The following is a 19,959-nucleotide window of genomic DNA, read 5'->3' as shown; positions in this document are numbered from 1 at the left end:
GGTAAAAAGTTGAATTATTAAATTATATATTTATATATTAAAGGGGTCATATAATGCCATTTTTGTACAAGCTAATATGATTCTTTAGGGTCTAAATTAAAAGTTTGTAATATACTTTAATTAAAAATTCTCATTAGTATTGTAAGAAAACACTAATTTTACCTGGTCAAAAACAGCTCTGTTTTCAGCACGCCGTTCAAGTGCATGTGTCTTTAAATGATAATGAGCTTTGCTCACCCCGCCCCTCTGTTCTGTGCGTACACCGTAACCCAATAACACAATAACCATAACCCGTTGTTCATTATAAACGTAGGATTATGAATTATATTAAGAACGTCGTACATAGAAAACATGCCGTAATGTACCTGAGTGTAAACCTTAGACGCATTCATCGTGAAGCGTGCTGCAAGCGAATTTTCAAAGAATAATATAAATATTAATATAAAGGTTAATAAAACGTTACACTCACTTCTTCTGGATCTGCAGCAGGAACACGAATAGTTGGTACCGATCCTTTTTTCAGGAGCAGCTTCAAAACCAGCTTTATACTGACCCTTGTTTGTAAAGCAGTCTGGTGTGTGAAATGATTCGCGCAAACATGAAAGCATTGACGTTGATCGTGGGGAATATTCCCTTCGAAAACAAAACTCAGCCACTGCGTCTTCCGCAGTTCGGATTTAGGAACATCAACATGACTGCTGTGTTCCTTATTACACCCAAGAACAGAACACCACAATCGCTTAGACGCCATTCTGCTCATATAGTGCTCCAGCGTATCAACAATGACCGCGCCGTGATTGACAGCTCGCTCACGAGCGAGGGCGGGTCTGTGTTGAAACGCTGCTGTCAATCAACAATCGTAGGAGGGGTGTCGATTTTGTGACGTCACAAAATCGAACGGCTTGATTTGAGACAGGGGAAAACATACAAGATAAAAATAAAATAAACACTGGATGGATTTTTATCATTTTATGATGGTTGTGTACAGGCACTGCCAACACACATTTCAGTACAATCAACTTGTAAAAGTGCATGTACCATTATATGACCCCTTTAATTTTTTCTTTTCAAGAATTTGATTCTTTTAAGAAGGCTTTTTTTCTTCAGTATGACATTACAGTTGTATCACCCTGACATGTTTTGTCTTGTCTATGATGCACAATTCATTTTAATACACAAATAAAAACATGCTGTTCATTGAAGAGTATTTAAGTCATTTAAGTGTGAATTTCAGTTTAAAAAGTTTAGGGTCGGTAAGATTTTTTCATGTTTTTGATAGAAGCCTTATGCTCACAAAGTCTATATTATTAGATCACATATACAGTGAAAACATTAATATTGTGAAATATTATTACAATTTAAAATAACTGTTTTCTCTTTGAATATATTTTTAAAATGTAATTTATTCCTATGATGGCAAAGTTGCTTTTTCAGAAGCCATTACTCTGGTCTTCAGTGTCACATGATCTTTCAGAAATCATTCTATGTTTATGCAACAATCACCAGTGAGAGTTCCCGGGATAACCACCAGAGGGCACTCCAACCCGGACAATCACCACACATCCACAAACTACATTTCCCATAATCCTTTGCCCAGACTAATCAGCCATGATCACATTCACCTGTATGTCATTACCTTGTTTAGCTCACCCCATATAAGCCTGGTTTTCACATTCATTCCCTGTGAAGTCTTGTTAGTTGTTTACACTGCATCTCTGAGAAATTACACTGTTTTCTATGTTCCTGGTTATCTCCCTGTATCCTGGTTTTCCCGTTCTTGTCTCACCCTCAGGATTTGTTTGTTTGATTGGACTGATTTACTGTGCTCTGACCTCTTGCCTGTTTTCGACCTCGATTGTGGATTACCCTTTGAATAAACAACCTTCTTGTCTCAGAGCAGTGCGTGACAGTTAATTTGCTGATCAAGAAACATTATTCTTATTAATTATTCATGTCAATGTTAAAAATTGTTGTGCTGCTTATTATTTTGGTGGAAACCATGAAAAAAATTTTTGTCAGGATTCTTTGATTAATTGAAAGTTTTAAAGACATAATTTACATAATTTTAATTTATTATAATTTACCGTCACTTTTGATCAATTTGATGTGTTCTTGCTAAATAAAAGTATATAAAAGAGAAACTAGCCTATGTAAAAGAGAAAACAGTTATCAAATTGTAGATAACCCAAATACTCCAAAAAACACAATTTCAGCACAAATATCCTTAGAGAAACAGTTTTTTTTTTTATTATTATTCCTTTATTGAGTTTTTGTGAGAATAGAGTTACTGCAGTTTTGTCAGTCTCACCTGGTGTTTTTAATCTACCCACTTTAACTTACCAGTTAACACATGTTATGCTGCTGGGTCAAAAGGTCTCTTCTTCACTGTTTGTTTGTATTTGGGGAAGTGAGCTGTTTTTGTAAGTCCCCACTGGGATTGGGTTATACCTTTAGAGGTTGTGTTCACCAGAGGATTGTGTAAACCATGAAAGGCATGCAGAGAAATCAGTACATTTGGTCTACTGCTGAATCACTAAATTTCTAAAGGATGCTTACACTCACCTAAAGGATTATTAGGAACACCATAATACTGTGTTTGACCCCCTTTCGCCTTCAGAACTGCCTTATTTCTAGGCATTGATTCAACAAGGTGCTGAAAGCATTCTTTAGAAATGCTGGCCCATATTGATAGGATAGCATCTTGCAGTTGATGGAGATTTGTGGGATGCACATCCAGGGCACAAAGCTCCCGTTCCACAACATCCCAAAGATGCTCTATTGGGTTGAGATCTGGTGACTGTGGGGGCCATTTTAGTACAGTGAACTCATTGTCATGTTCAAGAAACCAATTTGAAATGATTCGAGCTTTGTGACATGGTGCATTATCCTGCTGGAAGTAGCCATCAGAGGATGGGTACATGGTGGTCATAAAGGGATGGACATGGTCAGAAACAATGCTCAGGTAGGCCGTGGCATTTAAACAATGCCCAATTGGCACTAAGGGGCCTAAAGTGTGCCAAGAAAACATCTCCCACACCATTACACCACCACCACCAGCCTGCACAGTGGTAACAAGGCATGATGGATCCATGTTCTCATTCTGTTTACGCCAAATTCTGACTCTACCATCTGAATGTCTCAACAGAAATCGAGACTCATCAGACCAGGCAATATTTTTCCAGTCTTCAACTGTCCTATTTTGGTGAGCTCGTGCAAATTGTAGCCTCTTTTTCCTATTTGTAGTGGAGATGAGTGGTACCCGGTGGGGTCTTCTGCTGTTGTAGCCCATCCGCCTCAAGGTTGTGCGTGTTGTGGCTTCACAAATGCTTTGCTGCATACCTCGGTTGTAACGAGTGGTTATTTCAGTCAAAGTTGCTCTTCTATCAGCTTGAATCAGTCGGCCCATTCTCCTCTGACCTCTAGCATCAACAAGGCATTTTCGCCCACAGGACTGCCGCATACTGGATGTTTTTCCCTTTTCACACCATTCTTTGTAAACCCTAGAAATGGTTGTGCGTGAAAATCCCAGTAACTGAGCAGATTGTGAAATACTCAGACCGGCCCGTCTGGCACCAACAACGCTCAAAATTGCTTAAATCACCTTTATTTCCCATTCTGACATTCAGTTTGGAGTTCAGGAGATTGTCTTGACCAGAACCACACCCGTAAATGCATTGAAGCAACTGCCATGTGATTGGTTGATTAGATAATTGCATTAATGAGAAATTGAACAGGTGTTCCTAATAATCCTTTAGGTGAGTGTATAGTTTTTTCTTGGTTTATGTGAATGTCAGAGGAACATTCCATTCTATCATTTTGAAAATGTTATGTACCGGTAAACATTATTTCTGAATGTTTTCTGAACGTTCAAAAATAAAGTTTTTTCTTGGTTATGCACAAATCCTCAAAACATTCCCCTGGGAACATTGCTTTTATTCTTCCATCCAATTTCCACCGCTGGAGAGGTTGCTGGAGCCTATCCCATCATCTCGGGCCACAGACGAGGGAAACACCCAGGCCAGTCCATCACAGGGCTCAGACACAGACGATTTACTATCACCAATTTACCCATGCATGCTACATGTCTTTGAATTGAGGGGGAACTGAAGTATCTGAAGGAAACCCACACTAACGCATGGAAACTCTGCACAGAAAGGCCTTTTGGCTCAGCCGGGAGTATTCTTGCTGTGAGGTGACAGTGCTATAACCCACTGAGCCACTGTGCTGTGATGTATTTCCATACCATGCATGAAATATTAGAATATACAGAATATATATTTGGATATAAAAATAACAGAAAAAGACTTTTATGCCGGGGACACACTTCACGACTGTAAGGCCGATTATGAATGTAATTTGACACTTACAACTGATCATGCCCAAACGCGCCATGTCACAGAGAGAGTTGCGTTCAGTCTGTGTTCACAGTCGGAGTTTAAAATCTGCTGCAGTCTTTGGAAACAGTCTGTAAGTGTGTTCAGTTCAGTCTTAGAATGTTTCAGCTAGTCGTTAAGTGTGTCCCTGGCTCCTTTGTTCTTAACGATTCCATGTTTTGGACTGTAGCCTACTTCCCAGAGACTCTTACACAGTTTAGTGTAGGCTACTACTAAAATGTGAATCTTAAGCCGGGGAGATGTATTACGAGATGTATAGCCTATAACTATTAATAAATTTATAAGAACGTTCCATAAACATTATTTTAAGAACATTGGGACATCCTAATATTTACATAACTTTCAATGAACGTTCGTGAAAATGATGGGAACATTCCCTGTTAACTGGGATGTTGCACACCACTAAAGCACTTGTTTTACCTCACAAATTACCTCTAATAGAGAGGGAACCACATAACAATTTAGAGCTGTTAAATGTTCCATTATGATTCATTAACTGGAAGCTGGCTGGATGGATTTTTTTTAGGAGATATCATCAGCTCTGTTATCTCCAATGTTCCTGTGTTTTCCCATAAAGCATGGGACTAATGGACCCACGTGAGTCCCAATACACATTTACTGTGACTATATCATCAGAATCATCTCAGAAAGCCTCTTCTGGTGATCGCTGTTAGTCATCTAAGTATATTGATGCATTTGGTGATGTTATGAGTCTGTGGGGAAACTGGTCTGACTTGGAACACAATGCACTATTCTGCACTGAATGTAACCTAATCTTATTTTCAAAGCATATAGGAGTCATGTAAAATGTTAAATTGTGATCAAACAGTTTATTTTATTTGTTTGTAATCCCCTTAAAACAATTCCTAAAAATCGTAAAAGAGCATTGGTGACGGTGAAACCTATGAGATGGGAGGGAAAATTACATTTCTTTTTTTTTTTTTTTTTTTCTGTTTTGCATTCTGACGAGAAACTTTGTATTGGTGATGAAAAAATATGAGATGGGATGGGATTTCAATGCTTTTGCATTCCCCCGCAAAACTTTGCATTCGCTCGCAGAACACAAACTTTCTCAGGGGAATGCAAAACTTATTAGAGAACGCAAAAGCATTAAAATATAAAAAAAAATTCCATCACCAAAATTGGATTTGTGTTCATCAATTTTTTACAAAGCTGTATTTATTGAGTTATCTGTCATCAGGTGATGCTTTACTCAAGCAAGTTCTAGCTACATCACACATCAGGAAGAGAATGATGGGGATAGTTGTCACACTTTAGTTTGTATGCAGTTTAATGTAAAAAAAAAAGGCTTTATTAATATACAGTCTAAAATGAATTCTCATTTATAATTAAGTAAAATTTCAACAGAAACAGAACAGCTTGTGGGGGAAGCTATTTATCAAATGGTACTTCTTAAAATACACTAATCTTCAAAAATTCGGGGTTGGTTAGAATTTTTATGTTTTTGAAACGTTTGCTCACCAGTACTGTATTTATTTTAACACAAATACAAATGTAAAATGTATTGCAATATAGAAAAAAGTCATTGGGCCTATAATTTTAAATAACTGTTTTCTGTTTTATATTTTAAAATATAACTTAGCTGAATTTTTAGCATCATTACTCCAGTTTTCAGTCACATGATCCTTCAGAAATCATTCTAATAAGCTGATTTGCTGCTCGTCAAATATTTCTCATTATTATCAATGTTGAAAACAATTGTGCTGCTTAATATTTTTATGGGGACAGTGATATTTTTCTTCTTCAGAATTCTTAAAAAATAAAATAAAATGTTTAAATTAATTATTTGAAATATGATATTTGCCTTCATATTACTGCATAAAGTGTTTTAATGAGCCATTTCAGAGTATTCATTTTCATTTCTCAGATATATTCGTTTTAATGGAAGTTTATCCTTGCTTCTTGGTAAATATACTTTCTCCTCTCTCGAATGTGGCTGTTAGGTCAGATCCACAAAGGACAATTCAGTTTCCCTTCAAATGAACAAATACTAAAACACAGGAACAATGTTCTAGTCATGTACCAGAGAGGAGGAAGTGAAGAAAACAAAGCACCTTTATCTGTTCCAAATGAGCAGCCCTCCCACTGAAACTGGCTCTGAGCTCACTGCGTTGCCTTACATCATCTATGTGTGTGATGTCACATTAGATGCATGACCTCAGGCTTAAACGAATGACCTGATCCACTCACATAATAATCAATGCGTTTTGGATCACATAGTTTTCATCACAATAAACTTTATGCAGTCAAAAACACAGAACAAAAACAACAACGCACACATACGTCTCGATTTTGCATTTAAAATATTTCGATTTATAATCCAGCATGTTTAGAGTTTATACATTTATATAGGGAATTAAATAATGTGCAATCTGTTTTGGTATTGCAGCTTTGGCCTGAAATGCCCTCATTCGCTGCACTAAAAATAAAATCATGCAGTGAGGTCTGAGCCCAGCAAGTGTGTGTGTGATTTAGGGGCACTGCAAGAGTTAGTCAACCTGTCAGTGAAGCTGTGATCACACTGATTTAGAGAAGCTCCGTTGTCAGGCTGGAAATAAACTCTGACCCTCTTGTTGTGTGGCTAGCTACCGCTTCTAGAACTCTACCGTATTTCTTAACTCTTATTTAGCCAGTCAATATGCTGGAGCGTCATGTAATGTGTTGAAGGGAAAGAGGATTACGGCACCAGATTTTCCTCCGCCGTTCCACTTTTCCAGTCAGGAGTGTCCTTGGTCAATTCTGTCTTGCTTGAATATGCCCAGGGGCCCATCAGGCTTTGTTAGGAAAGCTACAGCTGCTGATATGGATAAGCTGTAATCCAATTCTCAGGTCTTAGCACTCATACAGGGTCAGGTGGGACCCCCCAAGACTCCCAGAACTGTCCTACTATAATAGCACTGATGAGGTAATCGAAGATAAATTTAGAGCTGAATGATTTGGTGGGTGAGAGTAGAAGAGATGAGAGAAAAAAAGAGAGAAGGAGATAATTAGAAACAATTAGAGAGGACCACCATCAAAGTAATGTTTTTGCGGTATCTGCAAATCTGATAAATGAATGCTTATGTTTTGTCAATATTCCATCCGATTATGGATCTGTTGCTATTAGAATACTTAAAATCCAGTTCAGTTCCTGAATTTGAACTGAATATAAATTGCATGGTAAAATTCAGATTTGAAATTAATGGGATTGTTCACCCCCAAAAAATGTTGTCATCATTTGCTCACCCTCATGTCGTTCCACACCCGTATGTATGACGTTCTTTCTTCTGTGCAACATAAAAGAAGATATTGTTAGAAATGTGTATTTTTTTTTATTCTATTTTTTTGTACAATGGAAGTCAATGGTAACCAAAATTTTTAGTTTCCTCAAAATATATTCTTTTGTGTTCCACAGAAGAAAGAAATTCTCACAGGTTTGTAACAACATGAGGGACGTGATGACATAATTCTGGGGTGAACTATTTATTTATTTATATTTATTTATGAAGTTTAAAGGTTTTATATGCCTTACCGACTGACATATTTATGGATAAGGGTGGAGGAAATTGCCATTATCTGTTCAATTTCTTTGAATTTTAACTCAGTAAATTCCACTTCGAATTCCATTTCAACTTCCTGTGATACAGAATTCATTTTAAGTTTCAACTCATGAACTGAAAGGGAGCCGATTCTTAAATTCTGAATGTTGCCCATGGTTGCTATGCCTATACCTCATTTACCAACCATTACTTTAGTGGAGCGGCTAAGTGCTTATGCTTGGCAGAATCATTCAGTTTATGATACAAGCGTTTAAATTGGCATGAGCAGTCTCCATGGGTCACTTGACAAGAAAATTGTCCGAGCCACTTGAAATTTCAAGATGGCGGCCATTTTTCAAGATGGCCACCACCTTAGTGGAGCAATTAGGCTTAAGAAATCATTTAGTTGGTGATACAAGCATGAAAATTGCCATGAGCCTAATTGCTCCACTAAGGTGGTGGCCATCTTGAAAAATGGCCGCCATATTGAAATTTCAAGTAGCTGTGGGTGGCTTATTGTCTAGTGACCATCAGAGACTGCTCATGCCATTTTTTAATGCTTGTATCACCTAATAAACCACTATATAACTTAACTGCTCCTCTAAGGTGTCGGCCATCTTAAAAAATATAAAATTTCAAGTGGCTCGGACAATTTTCTTGTCAAGTGACCCATGGAGACCGCTCATGCCAATTTTCACGCTTGTAACATAAACTGAACGATTATATCACTTAGCCACTCCACTACTTCTAGACATCCATTTTATGCTCTGACTAACATGTAATCTGCCTTTTATAATTACTGAAATATTTGTCAAACATATCAGCTGATCACATCTACTCTGAGAGTATACTGTTCGACATGGACACTATTGTGATGAAGCTGTTGACGGTTACTGTGGCAACAGTCAGCATCATTTCCCTACAGAACAACAGTACTATCCTCCTCCTGGGCCGCCTTATACCATCATTAGTGCTGGAAATTGTAAAGTATGATGTAATACAGGCTAATACACAACCCATTTTGTTGTGCTAATGTACAAACGGCTGGAGTACACTCAGATGATGGATGAACCGGATACTAATTCATATTAAAATCTGACTCCCTTCTTTCTCCCTTCTCCCTTTTCCTTTCTGCTTTGTGCTTTTAACATCTACAAGCAGTGTCAATCTGTGTGACATCTTAAATAAAAACGTACACCATAGTGCTTGTATCATCCCAACAAAATATATATGATCTAAGAATGTTTATCTAACATTCCTATTTAGTTATGGAAGCATTATTTCTTGAATGTTCTCTGAATGATCAAAATATAGTTTTTTTTAAACGTTTTAAAAATGTTTTTTAGTAATGTGAACATTAAGGATGTTTTGCAAACATTATGGGAACGTTACTGTTGAATGTTCTCAGAACTTTCTGAAACAAGGAGTATTTTTTATTTTTATTTTTAAAGTTAGACGAATGTCCAAGTAAAATGTCCAACTAAAACCTTCCATTTACAATGAATATTGTTTTTGTGCTAAGATTCTGAGAACATTATTAAAAACCAGATAACGCTGAGTGAACGTTCTAATAACGTTACTGGAACGTTTGCTTATAACTTTGAGAGAACCTTGTCAGATAGTTAGCCAAAGTTCTGTGAACGTTCCTTGTTAGCCGAGATGCGATTCCCTTTGTGAGGGGAGATCATGTTAAATGTATGTGAGAACATGTCTTCATGTTCTGCAAGCTCCACTGCTTCCGCCACTCAACCGGCATAGCTATTCTTTCTTTTTTTTCTGGCTGACTAGCCACATGCCGTTAGGTTAAGTGCAATCTGTTGTTTGCTCACACTCCTCTCAGGGTCAGAAGAGCGCAGCCCTGTTAGTATCACTTCACATAACTGCTCAGACACGCCATCAAACATGTAGCCTGTAGTGCAAACATGTGGTGAATCCCCTCTAGAGAGAATGCCTGCTCAGAGCAAGTGTGTACAAGTGATTGTGTTCACAGGACTGATTTTCTTGCACCTTGTTCTGGGAGTTACCAAGGAGACGAGCAGCTAGTGTTCGCAGACGTTCAGATCATGCTGCTATCATCACCCACACATCATATATGAAACTGTTAACTGTTCATTGAGACTTATGAGATTTATTTATTTATTTACACCATGATTCCTTTGCTTACAGTATTGACCTATTTGTTCAATAATCATCATAATCTCCAATCGTGTTACCTATCTGATCTTGATAAAAGTATACAAGTGTAGCCCAATGAAGTAATACCAGGCTTTTTACCTCTTTTTGACTCTGAAAATTTTATTTAATTGCTGTAACCCAATAGGTTGATTCTGTATTTTTAAGGGTTGCACAGTCCTGTTCCTCATGCACATACTATGTACTTATTATAGTTTTTACAATACTGGTTAATAACTACTAACCCTGAACCTTCCCCTAAACCTAACATTAACCCATGTACAGTGGGGAGAACAAGTATTTGATACACTGCCAATTTTGCAGGTTTTCCCATTTACAAAGCATGTAGAAGTTTGTCATTTTTATCACTATTCAACTATGAGTGACGGAATCTAAAACAAAAATCCAGAAAATCACATTGTATGATTTTTAAGTAATTTATATATTGCTATATATTGTACAATTTTATCCCTGATGTCCTTACACAGCTCTCCCGTCTTGGCCATTGTGGAGAGGTTGGAGTCTGTTTGATTGAGTGTGTGGACAGGTGTCTTTTATACAGGTAACGAGTTTAAACAAGTACAGTTAATACAGGAAATGAGAGGAGAACAGGAGGGCTTCTTAAAAAAAAACTAGCAGTTCTGTGAGAGCCGGAATTCTTACTGGTTGGTAGGTGATTAAATGCTTATGTCATGCAATAAAATGCAAATTAATTATTTAAAAATCTTACAATGTGATTTTCTGGATTTTGTTTTAGATTCCGTCTCTCACGGTTGAAGAGTACCTATGATAAAAATTACAGACCTCTACATGCTTTGTAAGTAGGAAAACCTGCAAAATCGCCATATCAAATACTTGTTCTCCCCACTGTAGTTACCTTATATCAACCAGTACTTTCTTAGATACGTACACTGTAAGTACATGTAAGTGTGCATACTGTAAAATAAGGTGCAACCTTATTAAGTAATATATTTGATTTAAACACAATTTAAACGTTACCATAAGAAGCATTTTTAGGTTATTAGACAAAATATTTTTGGTGTAGCATAAATGAAAATGCTTATTTGGCATATTTTATGTCAAAATTAAATAATTTGAGAGAGTGATTTTCTTTTCACTTTTACATCAATATTATATCCCATTTCTTTAGGTTATTATTATTTTTGTTGTTTTTTTGTTTCATGATTTCTTTCACAATGTGGAGTTAGAGGCAATGCACTGATGGAAGTGTGTGTGTGTGTGTGTGTGTGTGTGTGTGTGTGTGTGTGTGTGTGTGTGTGTGTGTGTGTGTGTGTGTGTGTGTGTGTGTGTGTGTGTGAGAGAGAGAGAGAGAGAGAGAGAGAGAGAGAGAGAGAGAGAGAGAGAGAGAGAGAGAGAGAGAGAGAGAGAGAGAGAGAGAGAGAGAGAGAGAGAGAGAGAGAGATTACTCTGGCCTATTGCCAGGTTTCTCAGCTGAGAGCTATTATAATGGGAGTGAAAGACTTGGAAATAAATGAGGATGTAACTGGGAATCACAGAGGCTTTGCAACATGTTTTTCCCACTATACACTGATCTTTCTCAGATGTGTCCTATAAGACAGCAGGTCAGCTGTGTGTCACTGTGTGAATTTGATGGAAATAAAAGATGGAGAGAAAAAAGGCACAAGTGCAATTTTGGCTGCCAACAGATATTGTGACAGATTATTGGTTTTTTTTTTTTAAATAAAGTTCTTTAGTTTTGCATTTATGTTATACAGTATATTCAAGCCCCATTGCAAATCAGGTTTATTGACAACATTTACAGACTTCCAGCTGTTTGCAATGAACAAATCAAACAAAAGTAATTGATCAAGTGGTTTCCCCAAATTCAACTGAAAATGCAACTTTTAATGACTTCTGGATACTATAGTTTATGTGACAATAATTTTATACAGTACATCACATTTATTTATAATAAAGTGAGTTTGCAACTCCTTACATAATGCCTCATGTTTCATGATGAAATATAAGTAACTACTGCTGCTAGATTATCAGGTTTTGATTAATGGGGTAAATAATTTTTTTCATATAGCTGTTCATTCTATTTTTTTTATTATTATTATTTTTATTTTTTTATCAAAAGTTATTAAAAAGCTTTAAATTTCAATCCGATGTCATTGTTCAGTCTCCTCCATTCACATTTCACACACAGACTAGTAATTTGGCATTTGTACTTTTATACAGGCAGTCATATTTAAATAGATCTTTTAAAAAATCATAAATATTTAATTAAATGTGCCGTATATTTGATGGATACATTTTAACCACACCCTTTAAACAAGCTCTGTCTAACAGTATTTTGTCTCTCTTTTTTTAGAGGCATTATACTGAAATGTGTATGAAACCAGAGATGCCACATGATATAATGGATACAAAACGCTTAATATGTTACAGTCATATGCATCTAATACGTCTTGTGATTCTTTTTTAATCAGCAGAAATCAAATTAAAACCAGATACAACATCATTAGTGCACTGCTGTTTTAGATAGAATGAATGACTGCTGTGAAAGTTCACTTACCATGGCTCAAATAGCTGGGAACAGTCTGAAAATTATGTAGTGGGATTGCTGTTCATCATAACTTGTACGATGAAGACTCTTCCTGTGAAGCCAGAATGTGAGCTCTGCAGCTTTATAGGTCTTAACTGCACATCAGTGCCACCTAGGCTTTAACACAAGTATCTGGTTGGTTCTTGCTGTGGAGGAGGGGCTCCCGGACCATGTGGAAGTCTCACACTTTGTATTTAAATTAAATATTAATAATTTAACATTGAATATGGATCGTTTTATAGTTCGTCTCCATATTAAATCATTTACATTAATGTCTAATTAAAATTTACATTCAAATTTTAAATATGCTGTGTGCTAAACTTTGATGAAGAGTACATAAATAGTAACATTTATGTAGGTGTCAGTGGTGGAATTGCAACACGAGCACTAAAGCTGAAGAAATTGCTGTATTTCAAAGAACCACCGGCCCAGTTTTCATGATCAAGAGTCAGATGACAGGCTCGACTACAACAAACCAAATGCTTCAATTAAATCCAGCACAGAAGGTGCAAACTCTTCGCCAATCAGATTGCCAAACTCCAGCGCTCAGATAAGAAAAGTCTGCCAGCAAATGACAGGCCTACTGTGGCTGTTTTGCAGTCATGCAAAGCAACAGAAAGGAAGGAAGTGAGACTCACATCTACCAATAAAGATTCATCTAGTAACTGCCCTCGGATTGTAAACAAAAACCTTATAGAGGTGATAATACTTTGAGCTTGAAAAACAAGTGAGGTAAGAGGTGTTTGTTAAAATAGATCCTTTTCTTTTATATTCAGGGTAATGATTAGTTTAAGAATAATCCAGATTCAGTCAAAACAAACATTAAGCTGGTAATATCATGAATAAACTGCCGGAATAAGCCTTTGACATACTCAATTACGCGTAAAAAGCACTGAGACACATCACAGAGCTCAGGGTCATGGGGTCACATGCTGCATGCATCAGCTTCATTGATTTCTGCCTCATCGACTGCTGTCTCCTGAACAGAATTCCTCTTTTGTGCCTTAGTGACATTGAGCCACCCAGAGGCAAAGAGTAGCTTAATGTCATGTCGTTTTCACCTCCATTTTTGGCCAAAAAAAAAAAAAAAAAGAATGCTGATATTAGATCTGCAAGGCTTGGTTTCCAAATGTTTTCCTAAGAGGTCTTTTTTTTGTAATGAATGAAGAGAAGAAAAGAAGAGTTTAGAGCAAGAACACCTAGCATGTTGCTCTTAATTAAAGTATGGGCCTCATTCTTTATCCCAGCTGTGGGAAAACTCTGGGACCAGCTGCTGCAGGACGAGTGAAGGCTATATTTAAATAAAAATGAAAAATGAGAGAGGGGAAAACGCTGCAGGCTGAGCGTCTGCAGTCCTGCCCCTAGGAAAGCGGAAGACGAGAAACAAGGAAGAATCCCAGATCAAACGAACTCTTCCCTTCGAAACCCACAAGGGTTTGAGGAAGCATTGCATACATAAACAAAGATCACATTTTACTAAATGTAATTTTATGGAAACTTTTGTTGCGCTACTGTTACCCTTGGGAACAAAACCTCACGTTACATGTTATGTTAATGACATACAGTGAAACATTACACCTGACACAACACTTTTTTCTTCTTCTTTTTTTTTTTTTTTTGCAGAAAAGCCTGGCCCTGAACAATAACATTGAAATGTGTAGATGGACACCAAATGAACAGACAAACAAATGAAATAGTTCTTACATTAATACACAGCTGACTTTGATTATTATTTGATTGATTACTTTTATTCTTTTTATCATATAACTAGTTTATGGTCACAACATTAGCAAACAAATGAAGCAATGTACAATTTAAAGACAGTTCACTCAAACATGAAAATTCTGTCATTTACTCACTCACACCTCTTGTGAAATGCAGGACGTCTAGACTGAGAAATGTTTTTTACCCAGCAGCCATCAGAATGTTAAATGGGTCAAACATTGATTCATTGACCCTGACATGACCCTGATATTACTCGAAACTCCTCACCACCATACAGACGTCCTATACATTCATATTCCACACCGCAGGCATTGACGCACATTGTACACCTGTACAGATTTTACACAACTATACTATATTGCACTACTATATATTATACTGTTTTTTCTTCTTATGTCTTTATTTCATTGTACAGGGTGCATATGACAATAAAGGATTTGAACTGACTTGTTTATTGCATTATTTTAGTGTCATGTGTGTTACCCTGATAGTGTTTTGCGTTTAAGTATGACCCTGTGCACCATAAGAGTATTGAATTTCTGGCAAACACATCTGCCAGTTTTTTGTTGTTGTTTTTTAACTATAATTTAATGGGATTATATATATATATATATATATATATATATATATATATATATATATATATATATATATATATATATATATATGAAGAGTTCAGATGCAAAAACCTCTAAATGCCATCTGAAATTTTCTTCTAGAATGATCATTTTTATCAAGCTTGTATATTTAATTTCAATAATTTCACTTAAATGGCAATTCATAGGTAATTTTCATTGCCATTTAAGTGAAATTACTGAGCTTAAATATACGAGCTTCATAAAAATTATCATTCTAGGAGGAAATTTCAGATGGCATTTAGAGGTTTTTGCATCTGAACTTTTCATATATATAGATAGATAGAACGATAGAACGATAGATAGATAGATAGATAGATAGATAGATAGATAGATAGATAGATAGATAGATAGATAGATAGATAGATAGATAGATAGATAGATAGATAGATATGAATAGAATTAAGATGAATAGTTACTATACTATACTATACTATACTATACTATACTATACTATACTATACTATACTATACTATACTATACTATACTATACTACATATAACTATTCATCCATGATGGTAAAATAAAAATACAGAATTAACATAATTCAATTACTCTCCTACATAATTTGTGCTGCTAGATGACCTAAACAGCCAGGGCTGTAATAAACAGTGGGTGACCATGTTTCAGTCCCAAGGCCATTTGTGAATTCTTTGCAATAAGATTTTGTAAGTAAACAGGACCATCCAAGAGACCAGGGCGAGTAGGGCTCAGGGCCCCTGGGACTGCAAGATCACGTGACCAGCCATACCAGACGGCAGTAAAGCAGGGGATTTCCAGATTGGTTATTATTGTTGCAGACAGGAAAAGACTCCATTTAGATGCCAGAGATCACTGAGAAAGCCCTCTCACAGTTTGTCGTATGGAGAGGCTTTATAGCAAAGGTAATGGAGAACGATCTGCAAGAGAGAGAGAGAGAGAGAGATGAGAAGATGTGAGAGGGGGAGATGGAGCAGGATTGTTTCACAGCACCGGATGGTGGTGACAAACATTTCACAGATCTTCATCATTGATGAGAATTTTGACAGATGCAAATGTACAATATTGGATTAGTGAACAATAAATTCTGTTTCAGTTTATTTTGATGGTCCCTTTAACACATTCTATTGACTATAAGTAACGTTGCACCTACATGTCTACTAACTCTCATTAGAGTGTTAGTAGAGTATTAGTAGACTTGTAGGGTTTGGGTTAGAATAAGTTGACAATTTGCAAATTTACTTTAGTCAGCTATAGTCAGTATTATGTCTGTTGGAGGACCATCACAATAAAGTGTTAGCAGATATTAAGCAGAGAGTCTACTTATGCTCTAATGAGAGCTAGTTGACATGTTATAAAGTTACTTATAACAGAATGTTAAAAAGGGATCATCAATATAAAATGTTCATGTAAATTCTATGTATTTAATAATGTGTAACTGATCTAAAACAAATCATATAATCGTATAGTGAGAAATATTTTTTTTTCTGAATGATCACAACATTCTGCAGTTCTGCTGAGTGACTGATTGTCTTAAAAAAATTGAGTGCCTTTCCCATAACACAAGGGGGAGAACTTTCATTTTCAATTTTCATTAAGAGTCCAATTGTTAAGAAGACCTGGAGTCAGAGTAAGGACAAATAAACTTCTGCTCGCTAAACAAATTCATATTTTACTATGCTATATTTATTTTACTAAATTATTTTTAAATAATCAATGGCTTGTTCGCATTAGCAAAATTTTATAAATATCCTTGTGTGCTTGTAAAATAATATTTTTTTTTTTTTATAAAATAAAGTGTAAGAGACATATTCCTATGGTGGGCCTCAGCCTCTGGGCCTACAAAATTTTGCATCCCAGATAGATTGATGGATGTAATTTGACACCATCAAACATTGCTTCAATCTCAGAAGGAGTAGACAATATCTAACATTAGTTTTTTTGCACAGATTACAGATGCATGAGACATATTATAGATGCATGAGACGGTGGTAGTGCTGTTCTGATGGTTGCAGGTTTAATTCCAAGCAGCAGTGACCCAGGAACTGGTGTGTTAGTGAGATCACAATTCTGCTCTATCATCATCATTTTGCCTTTGAGCGAGGCACTTAACTTCAGTTTGATCCATATATGCAATTACTGTAGCTAATGTAAATAGCTTTGGATGAAAGACATAGAGTGCAGGGCTCTAATAAGAATAATGAAATGAAAGCAGTGGTGTGAAGTATTTGAGTAAAATTAATTAGTTACTACTTAAGAATCTTTTTGGCTACTTTGTAGTTTTACTGAGTATCAAATATTAGCAACTTTTACTCTCTACTTGACTACATTTTTGAATAAGTACCCTATATTTATAGCCTAGAAATCTAGACGCACCCTAGCGGCAGCAAAATGTATTTTGCAGCCAGGGTAGTCTAGCAACTCTACATAGACTTTCGAGCTGCAAAAACCTAAATTGGGTCAGGCCAATCACGTTGTGTATAGAGTAGGCGGGGCGGGGCGGGCTTAACATAATGACGACAGAGTTGCGATGGTTCCCTGCTACTTGAAAACCCTGCTACTTGTCTTTCGAATCGGCTTTGGCCATGACTCTGGAAGACTTGGAGTTAAGTTTTTCTTTGAAAAAAAGCGAAGCACCTAAGTCATTCTTAAAAAAGGAAGATGTGTTCGTAGTTTTTTGCCGGCCAGATTCAAAAGTTGAATCTACCAACTAACGTTAGCTCCGCTGTTGGGAAAACGCTCTGGTTGGTTGAAGCGCTGTCCTATTGCGTGCCGAGGGAATCTGAAAGACAGCCGTTTATCCCGCCCCTCGGATTGAGCCGTGTCTATGGTGAGTTGCCAGACCAAACATCTTGATGTAGGTCTGGCTTGCCAGGCTACTATATTTACTCTTTACTCCAATACATTTGTGATGAGTAATGCAAATTACGCGTTACATTTTGCATGGCACCTAACTTTTTCTGCAGCACTTTATTTCTGCTATAAAGAAGCGATATCGCCATCTACAGGGCATTGAAGATACTATATCTTGTGAGTTTGCCCTTACTCACCCAAACTTGTCACAAAGGTTACTTTACATGAATGTGAGTAGGGTAGGCTAGTTGCTGAATAGCATGTGTTTGATTTATGAGACGAGGGCATGACTACAACCGGTAATAAGACTGAACTCTGCGTTATCCCTGGTTTCTGCTCATACTGCCATAGTAACCATGGCGACAGACGTGGACAACTGTGTTACGCTGTTGTTTTTTCGTTCAAACATTATGGACCATGGCAAGCAGACTTTGGGACAAAAGGAGAACGAGGATCAATATCAGCGTGGCGTTTTCGAGATGCCGAGAGCTTCACGTCCGCGACTAACTTCGACTTGACAGAGACGCTGTTCTTGCATGTACTTTATTAGACAGGTGAGCAAATGTACATAAAACTAATCAATGTTATATAGCTCAACATGATGAAATGTAAGAATATGATCAGTATGTTATTCTAATGTTGATCTAGCTTACTGCTAGTCTCATACAGACAACAAACTAACACATAGAATAACATTATAACTTTTAACACACTCAAATGCAGTTTAGTGTGATATAGACCAAGTGAAACAGCGTTGTGTTAGGCTACCTCACAAGTTTCATTCGTCTAATAAACTGACCTGTGTGAGTATTAATTCAGCACTTGCGGGTAGTTCGGTAGAATGAAATGTCCTTATTTCTTGATATCAGCGGGATTCGTGTGTGGCGCTGATATCTGTCTCTCATTAGCAATTGCACCCCTTCATACCACAGTCATGTTGAACACATCAATGTATTCTCATCCATAAACATTATTAGATCCTTCGGCATGACAACAAGTTCCATAATTCTGCTTATGCGTCAATAACTTATGCGTGTTATTGTAAAAGGTTAGCAACCCCTAGCGGCGAAAACAAATTACATATTGTAGCTGAGGCTGTTGTGTCAACCTTGATTTATATGAATTTTGAGGTTTTCAGTTTTATTTTGATTTTTTTAAAAATAAACCCGATTTATCTCCTTACAAATCAACTTATTCTTATTTAAGGTTCTTGTTTTCATTTCATGTCTCAAAGTTGTTGAGGACTAGTGCATCTTTGAGCCCACATTCAAAATACTAAAATTATAGGAAAATTCAAATACGATTCTCATATGGCCCGGTTTCACATTTTCTAATTTTAAGATATGTCAGTGCAATTTGCTTTCAGTTAAAACAGCTCAAACATGCATTTTAGTCTGGGACTAGCTTAAGCCTTGTCTGTGAAACCTGGGGCAAGACTTTACTAAAGTCATATTAGAATTTGTGACTTGTAAATTGTAATGGAGTCATTTTCGCTATAAGGTATACTTTGCTCAAGTATGGTTTTCAGGTATAGGTTATTCACACCTCTGAATTAAAGTTATAACGGTGGGCTAAGGTTACATTTCCAAAATGATTAATAAATTATTATGTAAATAAATATAAACAAACAAACAAACTTTATTGTAAAAAAAAAAAAAAAAAAAAAAAAACCTTCTATTTTCAACCTTTTTACTCTAGCTTCTAGGCTACTTCTCTAGCTTGCTCTCACTTTAATTGCCATTGCAGCACTGGGACTATTGTTAGCTCAAGCGGGATAAATAGCCTGTGATGTTTCTCATTTGGAAGTCTCTTTGAATAAAAGCGTAGCCTATGCTAAATTATTATAAATGTGACAATGAATAATCTGTTTGTAATTGCCCCACATACCCTGTGAAAATTTAATCCTGAACGTGTATTTGCTAACACCTTTTATCTGTCCTAGACATGGAACGGGAGAAATAAAAGGGAAAATACAGTTCCAGTTCCATGTTTTCTTTAGCACCTTAAACTAGGTACTTCCGTTGATTGACGTTGGTACCAACCAATCAGCGTTCGCAAAGCGTCAAGTCTGTGTTCGTTCGGCCCAATCAGC

The 19,959-nt window shown here is 36.5% G+C and overlaps 1 long non-coding RNA gene across 1 annotated transcript; it reads right to left on the bottom strand.

Annotated features, from left to right (window-relative positions):
* Positions 1-5,351: 5,351 nt before the first annotated feature.
* LOC308699395 lies at positions 5,352-12,773 on the bottom strand. The gene is made up of 3 exons (XR_014031182.1): positions 12,645-12,773; positions 7,641-7,681; positions 5,352-7,342 (listed from the first exon to the last, which is right to left on the bottom strand). It is a non-coding gene; the product is annotated as an uncharacterized lncRNA (long non-coding RNA).
* Between the last annotated feature and the right edge of the window lie 7,186 nt (positions 12,774-19,959).

The sequence above is a fragment of the Scardinius erythrophthalmus genome (genome assembly GCF_964197995.2).
Source record: "Scardinius erythrophthalmus genome assembly, chromosome: 12".
Taxonomy (NCBI): Eukaryota; Metazoa; Chordata; class Actinopteri; order Cypriniformes; family Leuciscidae; genus Scardinius; species Scardinius erythrophthalmus.
The sequence above is the reverse complement of the archived record's forward strand: the minus strand, read 5'-3'. Positions and strand labels throughout refer to the sequence as shown.